Here is a 13,549-nt window from a genome sequence, read left to right on the forward strand (position 1 = left end):
ACTATAATCTCTTCAAATATTTTCTCAGTCCCTTTCTTTTTCTCTTCTTCTTCTGGAACCCCTATAATTCAAATGTTGGTGCGTTTAATGTTGTGTGAGAGGTCTCTGAGACTGTCCTCAATTCTTTTCATTCTTTTTTCTTTATTCTGCTCTGCAGTAGTTATTTCCATTATTTTATCTTCCAGGTCACTTATCCGTTCTTCTGCCTCATTTATTCTGCTATTGATCCCGTCTAGAGTATGTTTAATTTCATTTATTGTGCTGTTCATCATTGCTTGTTTCCTCTTTAGTTCTTCTAAGTACTGGTTAAATGTTTTTTTGCATTTTCTCTATTCTATTTGCAAGATTTTGGATCATCTTTCCTATCATTATTCTGAATTCTTTTTCAGGTAGACTGCCTACTTCCTCTTCATTTGTTAGGTCTGGTGTGTTTTTACCTTGCTCCTTCATCTGCTGTGTGTTTTTCTGTCTTCTCATTTGGCTTATCTTACTCTGTTTGGGTCTCCTTTTTGCAGGCTGCAGGTTCGTAATTCCCGTTATTTTTGGTGTCTGTCCCCAGTGGCTAAGGTTGTTTCAGTGGGCTGTGTAGGCTTCCTTGTGGAGGGGACTAGTGCCTGTGTTCTGGTTGGTGAGGCTGGATCTTGTCTTTCTGGAGGGCTGGTCCACATCTGGTGGTGTGTTTTGAGGTGTCTGTGAACTTATTATGATTTTAGGCAGCCTCTCTGCTAATGGATGGGGCTGTGTTCCTGTCTTGCTAGTTGTTTGGCATAGGGTGCCCAGCAATGTAGCTTGCTGGTGGTTGAGTGAAGCTGGGCCTTGGTGTTGAGATGGAGATCTTTGTGAGATTTTCGCCATTTGATATTACGTGGAGCTGGGAGGTCTCTTGTGGACCAGTGTCCTGAAGTTGGCTCTCCCACCTCAGAGGCACAGCACTGACTGTTGGCTGTAGCACCAAGAGCCTTTCATCCACATGGCTCAGAATAAAAGGGAGAAAAAATAGAAAGAAGGAAAGAAAGAGGATAAAATTAATAAAATAAAATTAAGATACAATATAATAAAGTTATTAAAATAAAAAAAATTTTATTAAAAGAATTTTGAAAAGTAAAAAAAAAATAAGAGAAAAGAAAAAAAGAATGGACGGATAGAATCCTAGGACAGATGGTGAAATTAAAGCTATACAGACAAAATCTCACACAGAAGCATACACATACACACTCACAAAAAGAGGAAAAGGGGAAAAAAATAATATTTCTTGCTCCCAATGTTCACCTCCTCAATTTGGGATGATTCGTTGTCTATTCAGGTATTCCACAGATGCAGGGTACATCAAATTGATTGTGGAGCTTTATTTCGCTGCTTCTGATGCTGCTGGGAGAGATTTCCCTTTCTCTTCTTTGTTCGCACAGCTCCCGGGGTTCAGGTTGGGATTTGGCCCTGCCTCTGTGTGTAGGTTGCCTGAGGGCGTCTGTTCTTTGCCCAGACAGGACGGGTTTAAAGGAGCAGCTGCTTTGGGCGCTCTGGCTCACTCAGGCCGTGGGGAGGGAGGGGTACAGATGCGGGGTGAGCCCGCGGTGGCAGAGGCCAGTGTGATGATGCACCAGCCTGAGGAGTTCCGTGCATTCTCCAGGGGAAGTTGTCCCTGGATCACGGGACTCTGGCAGTGGCGGGCTGCACCGGCTCCCTGGAAGGGAGGTGTGGAAAGTGACCTGTGCTCGCACACAGGCTTCTTGTTGGCTACAGCAGCAGCCTTAGCAACTCATGCCCGTCTCTGGGGTCCACGCTGATAGCCCTGGCTCGCGCCCGTCTCTTGAGCTCCTTTAAGCAGTGCTCTTAATCCCCTCTCCTCATGCACCAGGAAACAAAGAGGGAAGAAAAAGTCTCTTGCCTCTTTGGCAGGTCCAGACTTTTTCCTGGACTCCTCCCAGCTAGCTTTGGCATACTAGACCCCTTCAGGTTTTGTTCACGCAGCTAAACCCAGTCCTCTCCCTTCGATCCAACCGAAGCCTAAGCCTCAGCTCCCAGCCCCCACCCACCCCGGCGGGTGAGCAGACAAGCGTCTCAGGCTGGTGAGTGCTGGTCGGCACCGATCCTCTGTACGGGAATACCTCCGATTTGCCCTCCGCACCCCTGTGGCTGCACTCTCCTCCACGGCTCCAAAGCTCCCCCTTCCGCCACCCACAATCTCCGCCCACTAAGGGGCTTCCTAATGTGTGTAAACCTTTCCTCCTTCACAGCTCCCTCCCACTGGTGCAGGTCCCATCCCTATTCTTTTGTCTGTGTTTTTTCTTTTTTCTTTTGCCCTACTCAGGTACGTGGGGAGTTTCTTGTCTTTTGGAGGTCTGAGGTCTTCTGCCAGTGTTCAGTAGGTGTGCTATAGGAGCAGTTGCACATGTAGATGTATTTCTGATGTATCTGTGGGGAGGAAGGTAATCTCCCCGTCTTACTCTTCTGCCATCTTTTTCCCGGCCCTAACTCTCCATTTTTGATGGACAGTTTTTCTTTTGGGTAAAGTATTCTTCCTTGGCAGTGTTTTTGTTTCTTTTTTTAATTTTAGGACTCTGTATTTATCATCCCACTCTTTCTTGACCTTTAAGGGTTTTGCTGAAAAGGCACTGAGAGCCTTATGGGAGTTCTGTTGTATGAGACGAGATTTTTTTCTTCAGCTGCCTCCAAAATTTTTAATTGTCTTTGATTTTTCAGTTTTATTATAATGTGTATCTATGAAGTTCTCTTTGCATTCAATTTGTAAGGGAATCTATGAGTTTCATGTACCTTGATATCCATATCTCTTCCCTGATTTGGGAAGTTTTCAGCCATTATTCTTTACATAATTTTCTGCTTTTTTCTCTCTCTCTTCTCCTTTTGAGACTCTTATAATAGGAATATTATTTTATTTGATGGTGTCCCTTAATTCATGTAAGTTTTCTTCACTCTTTTTCATTTTTTTTCTTCATTAACTATATAATTTCAAATGACCCATCTTCAAGTTCACAAATTCTTTCATCTGATGATTGAGTGTCCTGTTGATGCTCTCTATTTCATTTCATTTTTCATTTCATTTATTGTATTCTTTATATTAACAATTTCTGTTTGGTTCTTTTTATGATTTTTATCTCTCTTTGAATCTCTCATTTTGTGCATATACTGTTTTCCTGACTTTACTGTTTGTGTTGTCTTTTAGCTCACTGACCTTCCTTAAAATATTTATTCAATTTATTTTTCAGGCAATTCTTAGGTCTTCATTTCTATGTCATCAGCTCCTGGAAAATTATTGTGTTCATTTGGAGGTGTTATGTTTCTTTGATTTTTAGTGTTCCTTGTATTGATATGTGCACATTTGATAGTGTGGTCACCTCTTCCCGACTTTATGGACTGCTTTTGGTGGGTTAAGACCTTTACCTGTGGGTGAGTTTGAGAGATCCAGCTGTGTGCAGTGAGGTGTTTTTGGCTCTTGGGAATTCCCAGTAGCATAGTCTTTGTGTGGCTCTGCTTAGCTGAGGTTATTGTCAGTGAAGATTGCAGGGATCCTCAGTGGCCAAGGCAGTAAGTGTCTGCAGTGGTGGTGAGGGCTGCTGTGGACATCTTGATTTCTTTTTCTCTTTTTGTTCTAGCTGAGGGATATGTCTTAGAAATGGTTCTGGCTCTCAGGCTTTCTCCCAGTGGTGGTGCCACTGGTGTCTGATGTACAAGTGCTTGTGGAGCAGCCATGAAGCCAGTGGCTGAATTGTGGGTGCTTTCAGAGTGACAGCAGCTATAGTGTCTTGGACACTGGCTTGTCTGCAGTCATAGTGGCTCTGTATCTGATGTATGAGCACACATGGAGCCACCACAGTGTCAGGTACTCAAGCATGGATGCTCATGGAGGGATAGTGACTCAGGGTTCTGTGGCAATGGCACCACACAGTGGCAGTAACTTTGGTGCCTGACACATGGACGCATGCAGACCAGTCATGAAACCTAAGAGTGTGGGCACATGTGGATAGACAGTGTCTCTGTGGTCCAAGTCTCTGGCTAGCCTGGAGCAGTGGAGTGGTGGCTCCTATGCCTGAGACATAGGTGCTCATAGATCAAGCTGTGGAACTGCGATTTGGAAGGCAGGCACATGAAGAGTGGCGACAGAGCTGAAGTCTGGATCACAGATGTGTATGGGGTGGTTGTAGAGTTGGTGTCTGAAGTGTGAGTGTATATGGAGCAGCCATTGCTATGCAGTCTGAGATGTGCGGGGTTGGAGAATTAGCAGTCCTGATTCCAGAGCAGTACAACAACAGCTGTCTTTTGCAGAAGATACAGAAGTGCTTCCCTCTCTGGTGGGTTCAGGATGGTGATGAGTGTCAGTTACCTCAGTGGCAAAAGCTCCTGGTGTCCCCTGCCGAGCAGTCTGTTGGGGTCTGTGGTGACAAACACTACAGGGTTTCCTTTGTGAAACCTTCATGGAGTCCATGGCTATTGTGGGGGTTGTTGAGTTCCTCAGTGGAAAAGACTGCTGGAGTATTCCAGAAAGCAGGCCATTGGGGACCACCTTGGCATCTCCTGCATGGTTGATGCAGATAAAATCTGTCCTCCTTTGTTCCTAGATGTCTTCTTACCCATGTTGGTGAGTTAGTAATTCTCAGTAAACAAAAGCTAGACAAATATCTCAATAGAATTTCACTAAAATGGGCCTTTTCTCCTCATTGTATCATCTTTTTATACCTTCTGTTTGGGGTTCTTTTTCTCTCTAATAAGAAGCATTAATAATACCTGTAATAGTTAACATTTCAATGCTTGCCATGTTCCAGATACTGCTATTAGTGTTTAACTCATATAAACAATCTTGTGAGGTAAATATTATTAGTTTTGTTATTCATATAAGGAAACTGAAATACAGAAAGTTTAGGTAACATGACTAAAGAGACACAGTAAATAGTGGAGCTAGGATACAAATCTATGTATTCTATCTGTAGATTAGCACTGTATAATATAAATAAATGTGAGCCACACATGTAATTTTGAATATTCTAATAGCCACATTTAAAAACTAAAAAGGAATGGGTAAAATTAATTTTAATAGTATATATTATTTAACTGTGTTAAAAATATTATAATATCAACATATTTTACTAGTCACTTTTCAAATGTTCAGTAGAAATATATGGCTTACATCTACTATGTTGGACAGCTTAACTCTAGAGTCTGTGTTCTTAGGCTTCAGAACCAAATAAAATTAGTACAAAGTCATGGTTCTGTCATTTATTATCTGTGTGATCTTGAGCACAATTCTGAATGTCTCAGAGCCTGCTTTCTCATGTGTAAATTCTGCATAATAATGATACCTATTTCACATGATTGCTAAGATTGAGTGATTATACAGTGTTTAGAGTACTGCTGGGCACATATCAATGATTGTTAACTATCATCATCAAAATCATCACTATCATTTATTATCCTAGCACACTCTAGAATTTATGTTTCTTCCTATTCTGGCATATTGTCTAACACATCTGGCACTGATAAATCTTCTTTAGGGACTCCTAACAGTACTTTGCACCAATTTTCTCCCTGCATCCTCACAACCACACTGCTAATTAGATATCCCAATTTTTCAATTTAGGCAATGGAAACTCAGTGAGATAAAAGAACTTGCATAGATCACAGAAGTACTAAATAAGAGCTCTAGAATTTTTCTTCGACTTGAAGGCATAGACTTATTATTGTTTGAATACTTTGAATATTTTTTGAAGTAATTAATAAACAACATTAATACTTCCATTCGTCCCAAAGGTACTTTTCTTTTAACATCTTTTTTTTTCCTTTTTAATTTTTATTTATTTATTTATTTATTTATTTATGGCTGTGTTGGGTCTTCGTTTCTGTGCGAGGGCTTTCTCTAGTTGTGGCAAGCGGGGGCCACTCATCATCACGGTGAACGGGCCTCTCATTATCATGGCCTCTCTTGTTGCGGAGCACAGACTCCAGACGCACAGGCTCAGTAATTGTGGCTCATGGGCCTAGTGCTCCGCGGCATGTGAGATCCTCCCAGACCAGGCCTCGAAGCCATGTCCCCTGCATTGGCAGGAAGACCCTCAACCACTGCGCCACCAGGGAAGCCTCTTTATTAACATCTTTATTGGAGTAAAATTGCTTTACAATGGTGTGTGAGTTTCTGCTTTATAACAAAGTGAATCAGTTATACTTATACATATGTTCCCAAATTTCTTCCTTCTTGCATCTCCCTTCCTCCCACACTCCCTATCCCACCCCTCTAGGTGGTTACAAAGCACAGACCTGATCTCCCCGTGCTATGTGGTTGATTCCCACTAGCTATCTATTTTACATTTGGTAGTGTATATATGTCCATGCCACTCTCTTACTTTGTCACATCTTACCATTCCCCCTCCCCATATCTTCAAGTCCATTCTCTAGTAGGTCTGTATCTCTATTCCCATCTTGCCACTAGGTTCTTCATGACCTTTTTTTTCCCTTAGATTCCAGATATATGTGTTAGCATACTGTATTTGTTTTTCTCTTTCTGACTTACTTCACTCTGTATGACAGACTCTAACTCCATCCACCTCAATACAAATAACTCCATGTCATTACTTTTTATGGCTGAGTAATATTCCATTGTATATATGTGCCACATCATCTTTATCCATTCATCCGATGATGGACATTTAGATTGCTTCCATGTCCTGTCTATTGTAAATAGAGCAGCAATGAATATTTTGGTACATGACTTTTTTTAATTTATCATTTTCATACGGTATATGCCCAGTAGTGGGATTGCTGGGTCGTATGGTAGTTCTATGTTTAGTTTTTTAAGGAACCTCCATACTGTTCTCCATAGTGGCTGTATCAATTTACATTCCCACCAACAATGCAAGAGGGTTCCCTTTTCTCCACACCCTCTCCAGCATTTATTGTTTCTAGATTTCTTGATGATGGCCATTCTGACCAGTGTGAGATGATATCTCATTGTAGTTTTGATTTGCATTTCTCTAATGATTATTGATGTTGAGTATTCTTTCATGTGTTTGTTGGCAATCTGTATATCTTCTCTGGAGAAATGTCTTTTTAGGTCTTCTGCCCATATTTGGATGGGTTGTTTGTTTTTTTCTTATTGAGCTGCATGAGCTGCTTGTAAATCTTGGTGATTAATCCTTTGTCAGTTGCTTCATTTGCAAATATTTTCTCCCCTTCTGAGGGTTGTCTTTTCGTCTTGTTTATGGTTTCCTTTGCTGTGCAAAAGCTTTTATGTTTCATTAGGTACCATTTGTTTATTTTTGTTTTTATTTCCATTTCTCTAGGAGGTGGGTCAAAAAGGATCTTGTTGTGATTTATGTCATAGAGTGTTCTGCCTATGTTTTCCTCTAAGAGTTTGATAGTGTCTGGCCTTACACTTAGGTCTTTAATCCATTTTGAGTTTATTTTTGTGTATGGTGTTAGGGAGTGTTCTAATTTCATAATTTTACAAGTACCTGTCCAGTTTTCCCAGCACCACTTATTGAAGAGGCTGTCTTTTCTCCACTGTATATGCTTGCCTCCATTATCAAAGAGAAGTTGACCATATGGGCGTGGGTTTAACTCTGGACTTTCTATCCTGTTCCATTCATCTATGTTTCTGTTTTGTGCCAGTACCATACTGTCTTGATTACTGTAGCTTTGTAGTATAGTCTGAAGTCAGGGAGCCTGATTCTTCCAGCTCCATTTTTCTTTCTCAAGATTGCTTTGGCTATTCGGGGTCTCTGGTGTTTCCACACAAATTGTGAAATTTTTTGTTCTAGTTCTGTGAAAAATGCCAGTGGTAGTTTGATAGGGATTGCATTGAGTCTGTAGATTGCTTTGGGTGGTAGAGTCATTTTCACAATATTGATTCTTCCATTCTAAGAACATGGTATATCACTCATTCTATTTGTATCATCTTTAATTTCTTTCATCAGTGTCTTATAATTTTCTGCATACAGGTCTTTTTTCTCCTTAGGTAAGTTTATTCCTAGATATTTTTTTCTTTTTGTTGCAATGATAAATGGGAGTGTTTTCTTAATTTCACTTTCAGATATTCATCATTAGGGTATAGGAATGCTAGAGATTTCTGTGCATTAATTTTATATCCTGCTATTTTACCAAATTCATTGATTAGCTCTAGTCGTTTCCTGGTAGCATCTTTAGGATTCTCTATGTATAGTATCATGTCATCTGCAAACAGTGACAGCTTTACTTCTTTTTTTCCGATTTGGATTACTTTTATTTCTTTTTCTTCTCTGATCGCTGTGGCTAAAACGTCCAAAACTATGTTGAATAATAGTGGTGAGAGTGGGCAACCTTGTCTTGTTCCTGGTCTTAGTGGAAATGGTTTCAGTTTTTCACAATTGAGGGCGATGTTGGCTGTGGGTTTGTCATATATAACCTTTATTATGTTGAGGTAATTTCCCTCTATGCATACTTTCTGCAGGGTTTTTATCATAAATTGGTGTTGAACTTTATCGAAAGGTTTCTCTGCATCGATTGAGATTATCATATAGTTTTTCTCCTTCAATTTGTTAATATGGTGTATCAGGTTGATTGATTTGTATATATTGAAGAATCCTTGCATTCCTGGAATAAACCCCACTTGATCATGGTGTATGATCCTTTTAATGTGCTGTTGGATTCTGTTTGCTAGTATTTTGTTGAGGATTTTTGCATCTATTTTCATCAGAGATATGGGCCTGTAGTTTTCTTTCTTTGTGTCATCTTTATCTGGTTTTGGTATCACGGTGATGGTGGCCTCGTAGAATGAGTTGGGAAGTTTTCCCACTCTGTTATATTTTGGAATAGTTTGAGAAGGATTGGGGATAGCTCTTCCCTAAATGATAATTGAATTCGCCTGTGAAGCCATCTAGTCCACGGCTTTTGTTTGTTGGAAGATTTTTAATCACAGTTTCAATTTCAGTGTTTGTGAATGGTCTGTTCATATTTTCTTTTTTTTTCTGGTTCAGTCTCGGCAGGTTGTGCATTTCTAAGAATTTGTCCATTTCTTCCAGGTTGTCCATTTTATTGGCATAGTGTTGCTTGTAGTAATCTCATGATCGTTTGTATTTCTGCAGTGTCAGTGGTCACTTCTCCTTTTTCACTTCTAATTCTATTGATTTGAGTCTTCTCCCTTTTTTTCTTGATGAGTCTGGTTAATGGTTTTTCAATTTTGTTTATTTTCTCAAAGAACCAGCTTTTAGTTTGTTGATCTTTGCTATTGTTTCCTTCATTTATTTTTCATTTATTTCTGATCTGATCTTTATGATTTCTTTCCTTCTGCTTACTTTGGGGTTTTTTGTTCTTCTTTCTCTAATTGATATTGGTGCCAAGTTAGGTCGTTTATTCTAGATGTTTCCTGTTTCTTGATGTAGGCTTGTATTGCTATAAAGTTTCCTCTTAGAACTGCTTTTGCTACAGCCCATAGGTTTTGGGTCACCGTGTCTCCATTGCCATTTGTTTCCAGCTATTTTTTGATTTCCCCTTTGATTTCTTCAGTGATCACTTCCTTATATAAGTAGTGTATTGTGTAGCCTCCATATGTTAGTATTTTTTAAAGATCTTTTCCTGTAATTGATATCTAGTCTCATAGTGTTGTGGTCGGAAAAGATACTTGATACGATTTCAATTTTCTTAAATTTACCAAGGCTTGATTTGTGACCCAAGATATGATCTATCCTGGAGAATATTCATTGATTACTTGAGAAAAATGTGTATTCTGTTTTTTTTGGGTGGAATGTCCTATAAATATCAATCAAGTCCATTTTGTTTAATGTATCATTTAAAGCTTGTGTTTCCTTATTTATTTTTCTTTTGGATTATCTGTCTATTGGTGAAAGTGGGGTGTTAAATTCCCCTATTATGATTGTGTTACTGTTGATTTCCCCCTTTTATGGCTGTTAGTATTTGCCTTATGTATTGAGGTGCTCCTATGTTGGGTGCATAAATATTTACAAATGTTATATCTTCTTCTTGAATCGATCCTTTGATCATTATATAGTGTCCTCTTTGTCTCTTATAATAGTCTTCATTTTAAAGTCCATTTTTTCTAATATGAGAATTGCTACTCCAGCTTTCCTCTGATGTCCATTTGCATGGAATATCTTTTTCCATCCCCTCACTTTCAGTCTGTATGTGTCCCTAGGTCTGAAGTGGGTCTCTTGTAGACAGCATATATATGGGTCTTGTTTTTGTATCCATTCAGCCAGTCTGTGTCTTTTGGTGCGAGGAATTAATCCATTTACTTTTAAGATAATTATTGATATGTATGTTCCTACTCCCATTTTCTTAAATATTTTGGGTTTGTTATTGTAAGTGTTTTCCTTCTCTTGTGTTTCTTGCCTAGAGAAGTTCCTTTAGCATTTGTTGTAAAGCTGGTTTGGTGGTGCTGAACTCTCTCAGCTTTTGCTTGTCTGTAAAGGTTTTAATTTCTCCATCAAATCTGAATGAGATCCTTGCTGGGTAGATTAATCTTGGTTGTAGGTTTTTCTTCTTCATCACTTGAATATGTTCTGCCACTCCCTTCTGGCTTGCAGAGTTTCTGCTGAAAGATCAGCTGTTAACCTTATGGGGATTCCCTTGTGTGTTATTTGTTGTTTTTCCCTTTCTGCTTTTAATATGTTTTCTTTATATTTAATTTTTGATAGTTTGATTAATATGTTCCCTGGCGTGTTTCTCCTTGGATTTATCCCGTATGGGACTCTCTGTGCTACCAGGACTTGATTAACTATTTCCTTTCCCATATTAGGGAATTTTTCAACTATAATCTCTTCAATATTTTCTCAGCCCCTTTCTTTTTCTCTTCTTCTTCTGGGACTCTATAATTCGAATGTTGGTGAGTTTAATGTTGTCTGAGAGGTCTCTGAGACTGTCCTCAGTTCTTTTCATTCTTTTTTCTTTATTCTGCTCTGCAGTATTTTTTTCCACTATTTTATCTTCCAGGTCACTTATCCCTTCTTCTGCCTCAGGTATTCTGCTATTGATCCCTTCTAGAGTATTTTTAATTTCATTTATTCTGTTTTTAATCATTGCTTGGTTCCTCTTTAGTTCTTCTAAGTTCTTGTTAAATGTTTCTTGCATTTCGTCTATTCTATTTGCAAGATTTTGGATAGTCTTTACTATCATTATTCTGAATTCTTTTTCAGGTAGACTGCCTATTTCCTCGTCATTTGTTAGGTCTGGTACATTTTTACCTTTCTCCTTCATCTGCTGTGTGTTTTTCTGTCTTCTCATTTTGCTTATCTTACTCTGTTTGGGTTCTCCTTTTTGCAGTCTGCAGGTTCATAGTTCCTGTTGTTTCTGGTCTCTGTCCCCAGTGACTAAGGTTGGTTCAGTGGGTTGTGTATGTTTCCTGGTGGAGGGGAGTAGTGCCTATGTTCTGGTGCATGAGGTTGGATCTTGTCTTTCTGGTGGGCTGATCCACGTCTGGTGGTGTGTTCTGGGGTGTCTGTGGCCTTACTATAATTTTAAGCAGCCACTCTGTTAATGGATGGGGCTGTGTTCCTGTCTTGCTAGTTGTTTGGCATAGAGTGTCCAGCACTATAGCTTGTTGGTCGTTGAGTGAAGCTGGATCTTGGTGTTGAGTTGGAGATCTCTGGGTGATTTTCATCGTTTGGTCTTACATGGACCTGGGAGGTCTCTTGTGGACCAGTGTCCTGAAGTTGGCTCACCCACCTCAGTGGCACAGCCATGATGCCTGGATGGAGCACCAAGAGCCTTTCATCCACATGGCTCATAATAAAAGGTAGAAAAAATAGAAGAAAAAAAAAGAAAGAGGATATAATAAAATAAAGTAATTAAAATAAAATAACGTTATTAAAATCAAAAAAATAATTATTAAGAAAAAATAAAGAAAAATTTTAAAGTATAACAAACAAACCCCATAAAAACCAGACGGACAGAACCCTAGAACAAATGGTGAAAGCACAGCTATACAGACAAAATCTCACACAGAAGCATACACATACACACTCACAATAAGAGGAAAAGGGGAAAAATAATATATCTTTCTCCCAAAGTCCACCTCCTCAATTTGGGATGATTCTTTGTCTATTCAGGTATCCCACAGATGCAGGTACATCAAGTTGTTTGTGTAGCTTTACTCCGCTGCTTCTGAAGCTGCTGGGAGAAACTTCCCTTTCCCTTCTTTTTTCGCCCAGCTCCCGGGTTTCAGCTTTGGATTTGGACCCGCCTCTGTGTGTAGGTCACCTGAGGGTGTCTGTTCTTCACTCAGACAAGACGGGCTTAAAGGAGCAACTGCTTCAGGGGCTCTGGCTCACTCAGCCCGGGGAGAGGGAGGGTTACAGTTGCAGGGCGAGCCTGCGGTGGCAGAGGCTGGCGTGACATTGCAGCAGCCTGAGGCGCACCATGCGTTCTCCCGGGGAAGTTGTCTCTGGATGACGGGACCCTGGCAGTGGCAGGATGCACAGGCTCCCAGGAAGGGCGATGTGGATAGTGACCTGTGCTCACAACACAGGCTTCTTGGTGGTGGCAGCAGCAGCCTTAGCGTTTCATGCCCTTCTCTCGGGTCTGCGCTGATAGCCGCGGCTCACACCCATCTCTGGGGCTCATTTAGGCGGCGCTCTGAATCCCCTCTCCTCGTGCACCAGGAAACTAAGAGGCAAGAAACAGTTTCTTGCCTTTTCAGCAGCTCCAGACCTTTTCCCGAACTCCCTCCTGGCTAGCTGTGGTGCGCTAACCCCTTTAGGCTGTGTTCACGCCACCAACCCCAGTCCTCTCCCTGCAATCAGACTGAAGTGGGAGCCTCAGCTCCCAGCCCCTGCCCTCTCCGACAGGTGAGCAGACAAGCCTCTCAGGCTGGTGAGTTCCGGTCAGCACCAATCCTCTGTGCGGGAATCTCTCCACTTTGCCCTCCGCACCCCTGTTGCTGTGCTCTCCTCCTTGGCTTCGAAGCTTCCCCCCTCCGCCACTCGCAGTCTCTGCCCACGAAGGGGCTTCCTAGTGTGTGGAAACCTTTCCTCCTTCACAGCTCCCTCCCACTGGTGCAGGTCCCGTCCCTAATCTTTTGTCTCTGTTGTTTCGTTTTTCTTTTGCCCTACCCAGGTACGTAGGTAGCTTCTTGCCTTTTGGGAAGTCTGACGTCTTCTGCCAGCATTCAGTGGGTGTTCTATAGGAGCAGTTCCACGTGTAGATGTATTTCTGATGTATCTGTGGGGAGGAAGGTGATCTCTGAGTCTTACTCTTCCGCCATCTTCTCCTCTCTCCAGCCCAAAGGTTCTTTAACAAAGTTACTTTTTAACTTACATGACTGCTTATTTAGAGGATTTAAAATTCCTCTTTTGAAGAATTAATGCTTGAGATACTGAGAAATTCCATTGGCATCACATAATTTAGTGATTGTATTACCACATACACTCAAACTGTTATTTTAGGTGTTTTGATTTAATTGTATGTTTCTGAGAATTGCTGTAATTTATGCTTGTCATAGGATATTTGCAAAAGACAAAAAAATTTACCCATATTCTTAGCACCATAAGACTTGGTTATTCACTGTTAACATTTGTTTTGTTTACAGTGTATGTACAATGTCAGGTGTAATGCA

The 13,549-nt window shown here is 40.6% G+C and overlaps 1 protein-coding gene across 1 annotated transcript in view; it reads left to right on the forward strand.

Annotated features, from left to right (window-relative positions):
- FAAH2 (fatty acid amide hydrolase 2) overlaps positions 1–13,549 on the forward strand; it is a gene marked incomplete at its 5' end in the record, with an annotated part of 79,676 nt that overhangs the window by 26,999 nt on the left and 39,128 nt on the right.

This window comes from Balaenoptera physalus (assembly GCF_965194825.1).
Source record: "Balaenoptera physalus genome assembly, chromosome: X".
NCBI lineage: Eukaryota > Metazoa > Chordata > Mammalia > Artiodactyla > Balaenopteridae > Balaenoptera > Balaenoptera physalus.